The following is a 10,836-nucleotide window of genomic DNA, read 5'->3' on the forward strand; positions in this document are numbered from 1 at the left end:
TCTGGTCACATGTGGGGACAAATTTGATTTGATAAAAGCCATTTCTTTGCTTGGCGTGTGAACCTGTAAGAATTTGTGCCTTTTTTTTTTAGCTCTTTAGGCAACATATTCCACTGACGAGCGGCCATACAAGAAAAAGCAGAGTTTCCGGAGTTTTCAGAGTTTCCAAATACTGTCCTGCGTTTAGGGATCCTGCATTCACCTCGCACTGTAGATCTTGTGGCTCGAGCTGTTATTTCAGAGCCCAAAGATATGAATTCTTTTAGTGGAGGAGCAGCGTTGTCATAAAGGATCTTATACATCAAATGTAATTTTGTGGCGGCAGTTGCTGCACGCTGCCGGTACATGTACAGTCAGACAAAACGACGTGCAAAGTTATCAAAGGCGCGAGTGCAGTACAGTCGTGAGAAACATGTATTCGGCAGTTAAAGACACGACACGGCGTGCGTGTCTGTGGAGTGTGCGTCATTAGAAAAAATGTGCTCAGTAATTAAAGAGGCAGGGTGACGTTTCTGTTATTTGGTTTGTGACATCCTTTATGGGAAACGCCGAATCATCAGAACACCAGCGCAAGGCTGCTCACAGCGCTTGGTCACGTGTTGCACCAGAACCGTTTTTGGAACCACTCACAGCCTATTTAATGCTTACTGCCTCTGCTGTTTCAGTATCTGCCCTTATCGACTCCGGGTCAGCAGGAAACTTCCTCTCCAGGAACCTCTGCCGCCAGCTTTGATTGCAAACTACCTCTTCCGAAAAGGTCTACCAAGTTCAGTCGATAACTGGAAAACCACTATGTCATAGACATGTGCAATACTGTGTGGGACCCATCACTATTAGTCTTGGCCTACTTCACTCTGAGGAAATCCATCTTCTGGTTCTGGAGGGGTTTACTGCTGACGTCATCCTAGGGGCGCCCATGGTAGAGCATAACCCCATTCTGTCCTGGAGAACAGAAAGTCTTGAAGTGGGGCACGGATTGCTGCCCAGGCTGCTTCCCCTGTGACTCCCATCACCAGCCAAAAAACCTGCAGAGGTCGTTCCAGTAAATTCTACCTCCATTGAAAGTCCCATTGAGAAGCAGTACGTAGAAATTTCACCCTGCTATGCCCCCTTCATTGACGTTTTTTGCCCCAAACAAGCCTCCCACTTACCACCACATCGGCCATGGGACTGTGCCATAGACCTCATTCCGGTTGAGTCAGTGCCCTGTGGGAAAATTTGTCCACTGTCGCCATGGAGGAGTACATCAAGGAGGCGCTGGGCCAGGGTTACATCCATCCAATTCCCCTGCTGCATCTAGCTTCTTCGTTGCAAAGAAGGACGGAGGCTTGAGACCCTGTATCGATTACCGAGCCCTTAATATCACTATCAAGTTCCGGTATCCTCTTCCCAAATGCCCTGGAACATCTCCGTGGATCCACCATCTTCACCAAGTTGGATCTCCGCAGCACATACAACCTCATCCGGATACGTGAGGGGGATGAATGGAAGACTGCCTTTGTTAGCCCCTACTGGTCACTATGAGTATTTGGTCATACCCTATGGACTTGCTAACACCCCCTCCGTATTCCAGGACTTTATGCACAAGGTGCTCTGGGAGTTTCTTCATCTCTTCGTCATTGTCTACATAGATGACATCCTCATCTACTCCCGGAGCCAGGCCGAACATCGGCAGCACATTGTGGAGGTCCTAAAATGCCTGCGAGAGCACCACGTATACCTCAAGGCTGAGAATTGCACCTTCCACCAACCCATGGTTCAATTCCTGGGATATAACAGATCATACCAGAATCCAGATGGACACGGGGAAGGTGGAATCTATAACCTCCTGGCCAGAACCCATCACAGTCAAGGAACTCCAACGATTTCTTAGATTTGCCAACTTTTACCATCGCTTCATACAGAATTACAGCCGTATTACCAGTCCACTCATAAGCATTCTGTGAGGAAAACCCAAGTCTCTGTCCTGGACACCCGCAGCTTTAGAAACTTTCTCCTCCCTCAAAAAGGCCTTCACAAGTGCCCCACTCCTAGTCCATCCTGATCCTGACCTCCCATTCATCTTAGAAGTCGACGCCTCCACTACCGGAGTAGGGGCAGTGCTGTCCCAGCAGCAGGTGAACCCAGCCAGACCCATCCATGTGCCTTCTCCAGGAAGCTCAGCCCGGTGGAAACCAATTACGACATCGGCAACAGAGACCTACTGGCCACCAAGTTGAATAGAGGCATTGGCTGGAGGGGGCAGCCCATCCCTTTACCGTACTGACTGACCATAAGAACCTTCAATATCTTCGTGAGGCTAAACGTCTGAATCCCCACCAAGCACGATGGGCATTATTCTTTACCAGATTCAACTTCACCATTACTTATTGACCCTATTCCAGAAACGTCAAGGCAAACGCATTGTCCTGTATCCACAGTCATGTGGAAGGTACTGAAGAACCGGAGTATCATCCCACCTAAGATGATCGTCAGTCCCATAGAATGGAACTCCCCTCCAGTAGCCTCAAACATTCCTCCCAACAATCTGCCGGGCTGTCCTCCAGGATGCCAGTACCTGCCACGAACACAATGCACCCCACTGATTCACTCTGCTCACTCTTCTCGGGGCACTGGCCACCCAGGGGCCAACAACACCCTCTCGCTGCTACGAGATCGCTTCTGGTGGCCTAATATGACAAGGGACGTGAGAAGGTTTGTATAGGGATGCCCAGACTGTGCCATATTCAAGAGTCCGAACCACTTACCATCAGGAAAACTCCTGCCACTACCTGTACCCAATCACTCTTGGTCACACCTAGAGGTGGGTAGTAACGAGTTACATTTACTTCGTTACATTTACTTGAGTACGTTTTTTGGGTAACTAATACTTTTGGAGTGTATTTAAAGATGGGTACTTTTACTCCTACTCAAGTAAATTTTGGGGGGAAAAATCTGTACTTTTATTTTGTTACTGTGGGTGACGCTCCTCTCGTTACTTTATCTTAATGCAATAAAAGTTATAAATGCTTCAGTTTATTCTAAACGTGGCGTCTACTTTTTCTCTGGGCAATGAGCGATGCCAATTCGGGAATGATTCATTCTTTTGAGTACAGTTCTGTTCAAAAGCTTGATCAAACCAGTTGGCAAAGCAGTGAATTGGTTTGCGAATCAGTTTGAATGATTCGTTCAGTTCCCTGCCGCGCGTGTTGAGTGTCTGAAGCAGTTCACTCAGAGTTGTAACAAAGTTTAAGAACATCAGCAGCGTTGAAAACGGGGCTATGGAACTGCACTGAATTGAAAGCTAATCTGCAAAGGCTATTCTTTGCTTGCGATGGAGATCCTTATTAGATGAACGCGTGTGCTGTCCACTGTCCAACAGGTTATAACTTAGGCTACATTCGATTACAGTACACGATACCACTATGACATTTTTGTATGTTTGTTGTATGTGCATCTTATAACAGAGGGGAGCCAAGTTGAATGCAGCTTCCAAAATACAAAAAATAGCCGATTAATATTTTTTATATTTGATACAATCACACCGGCGTGAGAACGTTCAGCAAGTCATATCATTAGCTGCTAAATTCAGATCTGCGTTTGCTGGCTGGCGCTGAGCCAGAGACAGCACTGCGCATTATAATCAATCACACAAGATTCTGTTGAGCTTATGAATGCAATTTGATCTCTTTCTGTACAATGAAAGATTAGTAGCCGTTTTTATATCACATTAACTTTCAATGTTAAATTCACATTTAATACAAAGTCAGTCGTATTTTGACCATCGCATATTATCTAACATAATCTATGAAGGTGAGAATCGAGATATTTCATGATATAGTTCATGCGTCTGGGGAATTTTTCTTATAAAAATGAAAAAAAATAAAGATAATGCTTAATAATAATTAGCCAATATTTCCAATATGCATACATTTTATCTATATATTTAAATAAAAATAGACTATAGATATTCAGTATATGACCCAAAGTAACTAGTAACTAACTACTTGAGTAGGTTTTTTTTTTATTTTATTTTTTTTACTCAAGTAACTATTCAGACTAGTACTTTTACTTGAGTACAGTTTTGGGGTACTCTACCCACCTTCTGGTCACAACTAGGAGTGGACTTTGTCACCGACCTTCCACCCTCTGAAGGTAACATGTGCATCCTGGTAATAGATGATTGATTCTCAAAGTCATGTCGTCTTCTACCCCTCAGAGGTGTTTCCATTGCACTGGAAACCGCTGAACTGCTCTTCAACTACGTCTTTAGATATTATGGCATTCCTAAAGACTCGGACCAAGGACCCCAATTTATCTCAAGAGTATGGAATGCCTTCAAACTCCTAGGTGTGACCGTAAGCCTCTCATCCAGCTACCATCCCCAGTCGAATGGTCAAATGGAGAGGAAGATTCAGGAGGTGGGGCGAAATTAAATTTTTAAAATTTTTTTCTCTACAAACTTTCTGCCATGGCCACCAGGATTCCTGGAACCAGTTCCTGGGCTGGGCTGAGTATGCCCAGAATTCCCTGTGACAGCCTTCTACTGGTCTCACTCCCTTCCAGTATGTGCTCAGATTCCAGCCTCCATTGTTCCCCTAGTCCAGGGAACCTTCTGATATTCCGGCCGTCGACTACTGGTTCCGGGAAAGCGGAAGGGTCTGGGACGCTGCTCACCACCATCTCCAACGGACAGTTTGCAGGAAAAATACGGCCACGGACCTTCGAGCTGAAACACCTACCTACCAACCAGGTATGGCTGTCAACTCAGGACATCAGACTTTGCCTGCCCTGTAGGAAGCTCAGTCCCAGATTTGTTGGCCCCTTCACCATTGTGGAACAAATTAACCTGGTCACCTACAGACAACAACTCCCCTCACAGTACAGAATGAACCTGTCTCTCTCCCCACAGAGCCTGGCCAGACAGAGGAACACCCCTCTTCCTTTGATCCTGGATTAGGGGTCGGTCTACAAGGTGAAGGAGATTCTGCAGTCACAGCGCCGTGGTGGTCAGCTAGAATACCTCATGGACTGGGAAGGATATGGACCCGAGGAAAGTTCATAGGTACCTAGGACCGATATATTAGACCCCGCCTTAATGTCAGAGTTCCATGCTGCCCATCCTGACCTTCTGGCACCTCTGGGCAGAGGTAGACCACCGCAACATCGGGGTGTTCGGCCATCATGAGCGGGGCGTGGAGGAGGGGGTACTGTATTGGATCGGCCAGGCTCCACCACCACCCAATCACAGTGATTCCCTATCACCGGAGTTCTGAGCACTTGCACCTGTAACCCATCAGCATTTCATCAAACTGGCCTGTATTTAAGCACACACCTCAGACACCCCCATTGTCCGATCTCATACACATGTAGAGGACTCTCTGAATTGGCTACCTCTATTGGAAATGCTTGCCTGCCTTACCTCCTGTGTTCCTACTAGTGTCTCCTCGTCTCCCAGTGTCTCTGTTCCCTCCTCGTCCCGGACTGCTGAGGTGTGTGCTCTTCCTGTGCACTTCCCAACTCCTGTAAGGACAAATACTCTGATCTCCACCCTCATCATATCCTTTGAACAGATTTTTTCAATATACAAGATACAAGATGGCGCCTGTGTACTGGGCCTGCCGTCTGTCGCTCTTGTGGTTGCTTGTCTGGTTGTCTGCTCTATTTTTAAACTGCTACACGCTTTTAATCTACGACCATCAAGCATTCTTGGATATTCGCAACTCGGTTGCGACCTCTTTCACAAAATCTTACACTTTAGATGTGGACTGCTCCTTTAACAAGACTGATGAGTCGTTCACATCGGCTATCCCGGGACATATCCACCGGTGGCCCCTCAACATCCCTCGGAGAAAGCGAAGGAGGAAACGAGGAAACCGCGGAGGATACATTGTGAAGCTGAAAGCTCATCTGCGGGCTGGCTTTCTCTCGGATCCTTCTCACGAATCGCTTTACGGCGGCTCTACTACCTGGCGCCCACTGGACGTGGCATACCGGTGGCTTCGTCATGTTCTCCCCCTGCACCCGAGCCCTGTTTCTCGTTCCGGTCTCCACCGAATCGGCCTCGGCTCCCGCAACGGGGAGTAACTCACAGAAATCTACGCGCGCTGGAAAGAGCGTACTCATCTCCTGTTATTATCTCTCCACCAAAGATGGCATTATTAAATGGCCGTCCTTGGTGAATAAGACCTTCTTACTAAACGACTTTTACTTAGCTCACAACTTGGATTTTATGTTTATCACGGAATCCTGGATAAAGGTTGGTGATCTAACTCCGTTTTCTGATCTGATCCCTAATGACTGTACATTTTTTAACTCTCCTAGTCGAAGTGGACGCGGGGGTGGCATAGTAACAATTTTAAAGAACTCTCTCTCTGCACGCTGTCGATTGGTCCCTGGAACGGCCTTTTCCAGCTTTGAAGCTCAGTTTCTTCACTTGGACTGGAATGGTCCTGTAGGTCTAGTGGTGATTTACCGTCCTCCGCACTGCACTAAGGATTTTATACAGAATTTCACTGAACTGATCGGCAATATTGCCACAAATTACGATCACTTTCTATTGGTGGGCGACTTTAATATCCATGTCTGCTGTCCGTCTAACCCCTTATCACATGAGTTTCTTAATATTATCGATGCTTTTAATCTATCCCAGTGGATCAGTGAAGCTACTCATATTCAGGGACATACGTTGGATCTTGTACGCTCATATGGTCTTTATGTGACTGATATTGTGCTCTCAGATTTTATGATCTCTGACCATAAGCCTATATTATTCACACTGTCTCTTCCAGAGCTCTCTTATTTTTCAAATACAACTGTAAGTCTTTCTCGCTTCTACTCTCCACAGTTTAGCACAAACTTCAACTTGTGTTTTGCTGAATGTTGCTCACAGTTGCACTTGGATCAACCGTTTTCTGACTTGGATGCTGATCAACATCTTAGCCTCTTGAACTCTGCCTGGCTTAAGGCAGCAAATGCAACTGCCCCCCTTAAGCCTCACAAGCAAAAATCAAAATCTGTACTGTGGCAAAACTCTGATACCCGTCTCCTAAGAAAAAAATGTAGAAAGGCAGAACGTAAATGGAAACAAGACAGGCTGCATATCTCTCTTCAAATGTTCAGAGACTCTCTTACTTCTTACCAGACTGCAGCTAAGTCTGCAAAAGCTGCATACTTTTCTAACCTAATTGAAACTAATCACTCTAAACCTAAGGTTTTGTTTTCAATTATTAATCTGTTACCAATCCTTCTGTTATTTGAGGTGGCTGGGCCACGACTCTGGAATACCCTGCCTTTAGAGATCAGACTGTCCCCTTCCTTGTCTATTTTCAAGTCCTTGCTAAAAACTTTTTTATTTTCCTTAGTGTACTGACTACTGTGATACGCTAAATTTTGAAATGGGTGGTTTTAAATTTTTGTCTGGTCTATTTTTCATGTATGTGTTATATTCTTGCTCTTCTGTAAAGCACTTTGGTCAGCCTGGAGGCTGTCGTAAATGCGCTATACAAATAAAATTGAAATTGAAAATTTTTTTTTTTTTTTAACTATACTCACTATAACATCACCGGATTCCCAACCCATACTCTGTGACCTAATAAACATCTTTGTACTTTCTAACCTGTTGTGTCAGACCTCTTCTGTTATAGCTACAAGAACCATGATTTTTGTTTTTATTCGTAGTAAGACCATGGCTAATTTTCGTAAGGGAACATGGAAACTATATAGAAAAGAATATTAGATGCGTAGTTGGTGGTTAAATTATAACCGACATTAAAACGTGTTGTTAACTTACACAGCCAAAAAAAAAAAGTTTCACAGGGTTATGAGTGTACCTAAAAGTGATGCTCGGGCTTCATCTCTTTTTCTTTTCTCTGCACCAGATTGCTGATGTCTTTTTTTTTTTTTTTTTAAATGATTGTTTATTTTTATGTATGTTAATATAGAAGTGTGTGTGTTTTGTGTTTTTTTTTTTTTGGAGCAACTGGGATGGTTGGCCCTGGGAGTTGGCGCCCTACGCAAACTGCGTAGTCTGTGTATAGGGAGCAGCGGTAGTGCTGAAGACTTCAGTCATTATGCTGAAAATTCAGCTTTGATCACAGAAATTAGATTTTAAAGTAAAAATAAGACTTAAATTAGATTTTTAAGCGTGCCTAACAGACATTTCTTGCTGGATGAAGGACAACCAAATTCAAACTTGCCAAGACAGAACTGCTTGTGGTTCCAGCAAACCCATAGTTTGATCACAATTTCACCATCAACCATAACTCCTTTAAAAACAGCCAGAAACCTTGGAGTTATGACTGATGATCAGCTGCCTTTCTCAGACCACATTGCTAAAACCAGGGGCGGACTGGCCATCGGGAGCACCGGTACATTTCCCGGTGGCCTGATGGTCATTCTGGCCTGCCGGCTGCCGCTGTGCAGTCGATCAGGGTGACGTGCAGTAGGCTGGTATGCAACTGCGAATTAATTGACGGACTTATGAATCTACGAATCAGGCGATCGCGGAGTGAAAATTACACCACCACATGACCCAACATCAGCGAAGCACTGCCTAATTGGCTATATCCAGAGGCAGGCTTGCTTCATCTTAGAAAACCGTGCAAAAAAATGGAGCGTAAAAGCAAAGGAGGAGCAAAGAGGGAACGTATAAAAAAAGAGAAAAGCCCTGGCCACAGACGCAGCAAGTTGATGCAAAATCCCAGCCATGTTCGCCAGTAAGGGCGCAGGTCGGGCAGAATTACATTGACATTATATTTACTAGGGGTGGGACGGTTCACTGAAAAAATCGAACTGTTCGGTTCACCACACACGGTTCGGCACGCGCTGGAAACGCTGTTCAACTTAAATCTGACAAAGCATCTGTAATATAGTTTACTATAAATAACACGTAAAACAAACAGGGTTCAGTTAATATATGTTTCTGTTGATGGATGAACATTCTGGCTTCCCAGACATTACAACAACAGCGTTGAAGAAGAAAAAAAAAAAAAAAAAACGTGGACAAACCATTTACTCTTGTCCAATACGAATATGAACACTGGATCAGTGCATTCTCTTAAAGTAACAGTCTTTATATTAATCGAACAGCAACAACAAATAAATCACTCACTGCTCTTGATTGAAAAGCTTTTGTAACTTTAATAAAGAATAATCTTTAATTTATAGTCCAAAATGCAATGCTGTTTTACATTTGATTGCTTTATTCAATTTCTGTACCTAAAAACTAATTCTATACCTTCCTGAAAGTCAGTTTATTTAAGTATCTTTACTCTATTGTATTTATTTGTGCTGTTGCTTGTAGTTAGAATATTCTTATTAATATGATAAAATATATATATTATTTGAAAGTATAGTGTGACGAGTGGGGCGGGGCCGAGAGCCGTGGGAACGGAGCGAGGCCGGTGGAGTGATTGGGAAATGAGCGACACCTGCTCCACTCACCGGTCTCGAGTCCCACGGAGGAGATTGGGAGGATACAAAAGAGGAGCGACGACAGTGAAGGACAATATAACAACAAAAACTCCATAAATACTGTAGTAACGATAAAAACTCCATAATTACGGGAAGAAAGGAGGCGGGAACCGGCGAACACTCAAATAAAACTTTAATGACAAAATAAATACAAAACAGCGCGACAGCCCCTCACGGGCGACTGCCGCGCATAAACAAAAACCAAACCACAAAATAAAACCCAGGCCTGGTCCTCTCTCATCCTTCACTGTCGTCGCTCCTCTTTTGTATCCTCCCAATCTCCTCCGTGGGACTCGAGACCGGTGAGTGGAGCAGGTGTCGCTCATTTCCCAATCACTCCACCGGCCTCGCTCCGTTCCCACGGCTCTCGGCCCCGCCCCACTCGTCACATATAGTTTTTCCATAAACATAGCACATACAACGGTACCAAAACAGTGACTCTAAAACCGTGAAACAAACCGAACCGTGAAAAAGTTGAACTGTTCCACCCCTTAAATTTACGTAATCATTTGGCAGACGGACGGTTTCATCCAAAGCGACTTACAATAGATACAAACTATTCTAAAAAATATATTACAAATATATATAATGATAGAAGTTTTAAAAGAGCATCTTAATGACAAACTAGCACACTGTTTTACATATGGGGATACTGTATTTTTTAAGTGCCAAATTTGACCAGAAATTTTGATTTTCCATTTCTAGCCTACAATATGTAGCCTAGTCTACAATGTTTATTTATTTATTTTGAAGGTGTCAAAGGAAGCAACGGCGCTCCTGCTATTGAACAAGAGAGGATGGACAGTTCAGCTTTTGAGTCAGAGCAGGAACCTTCAGGTAAAGTTTAAGCTATAAGCAAAACTAAACATGCTGGCTATACTCTTAGAACAAAATGTGCTTTTATGATTTCTAAGATCATCGTAGGACTGTGATCATGGGCACATACAATTGATGGCTGCACAATTAATATAGATTATTGCAAGTGCTTATTTCATATAGCAGAGAAACTAGATGTGCAGAGAGAGAGAGGGATTCAGGGAAAGATGATATAGATGTTGTATTCCTAGTGAGTTTTTGAGGGTTTATTTATTTATCCATTCATATGATGTATGGTAGTCTACCTGTTAAATCAACTAACAGGGTTAGCCTACAAGTTTAGCAGTCTGGTGGACACATGAATTGGGTGGTGGTGACTGCACCAACAGAGGTGGCCTGAGGGGGAGTCAAATTCCCAGTCCGCCACTGGCTAAAACTGTCCGGTCCTGCTGATTTGCTTTATTATACATCAAGAAGATCAGGCCCTTTCTTTCAGAACATGCTTCACAACTCCTTGTTCAAGCTCTTGTTCTGTCCAGGCTGGACTATTGCAATGCTCTCTTGGCA

The sequence above is a fragment of the Cyprinus carpio genome, chromosome B8, assembly GCF_018340385.1.
Source record: "Cyprinus carpio isolate SPL01 chromosome B8, ASM1834038v1, whole genome shotgun sequence".
Lineage (NCBI taxonomy): Eukaryota > Metazoa > Chordata > Actinopteri > Cypriniformes > Cyprinidae > Cyprinus > Cyprinus carpio.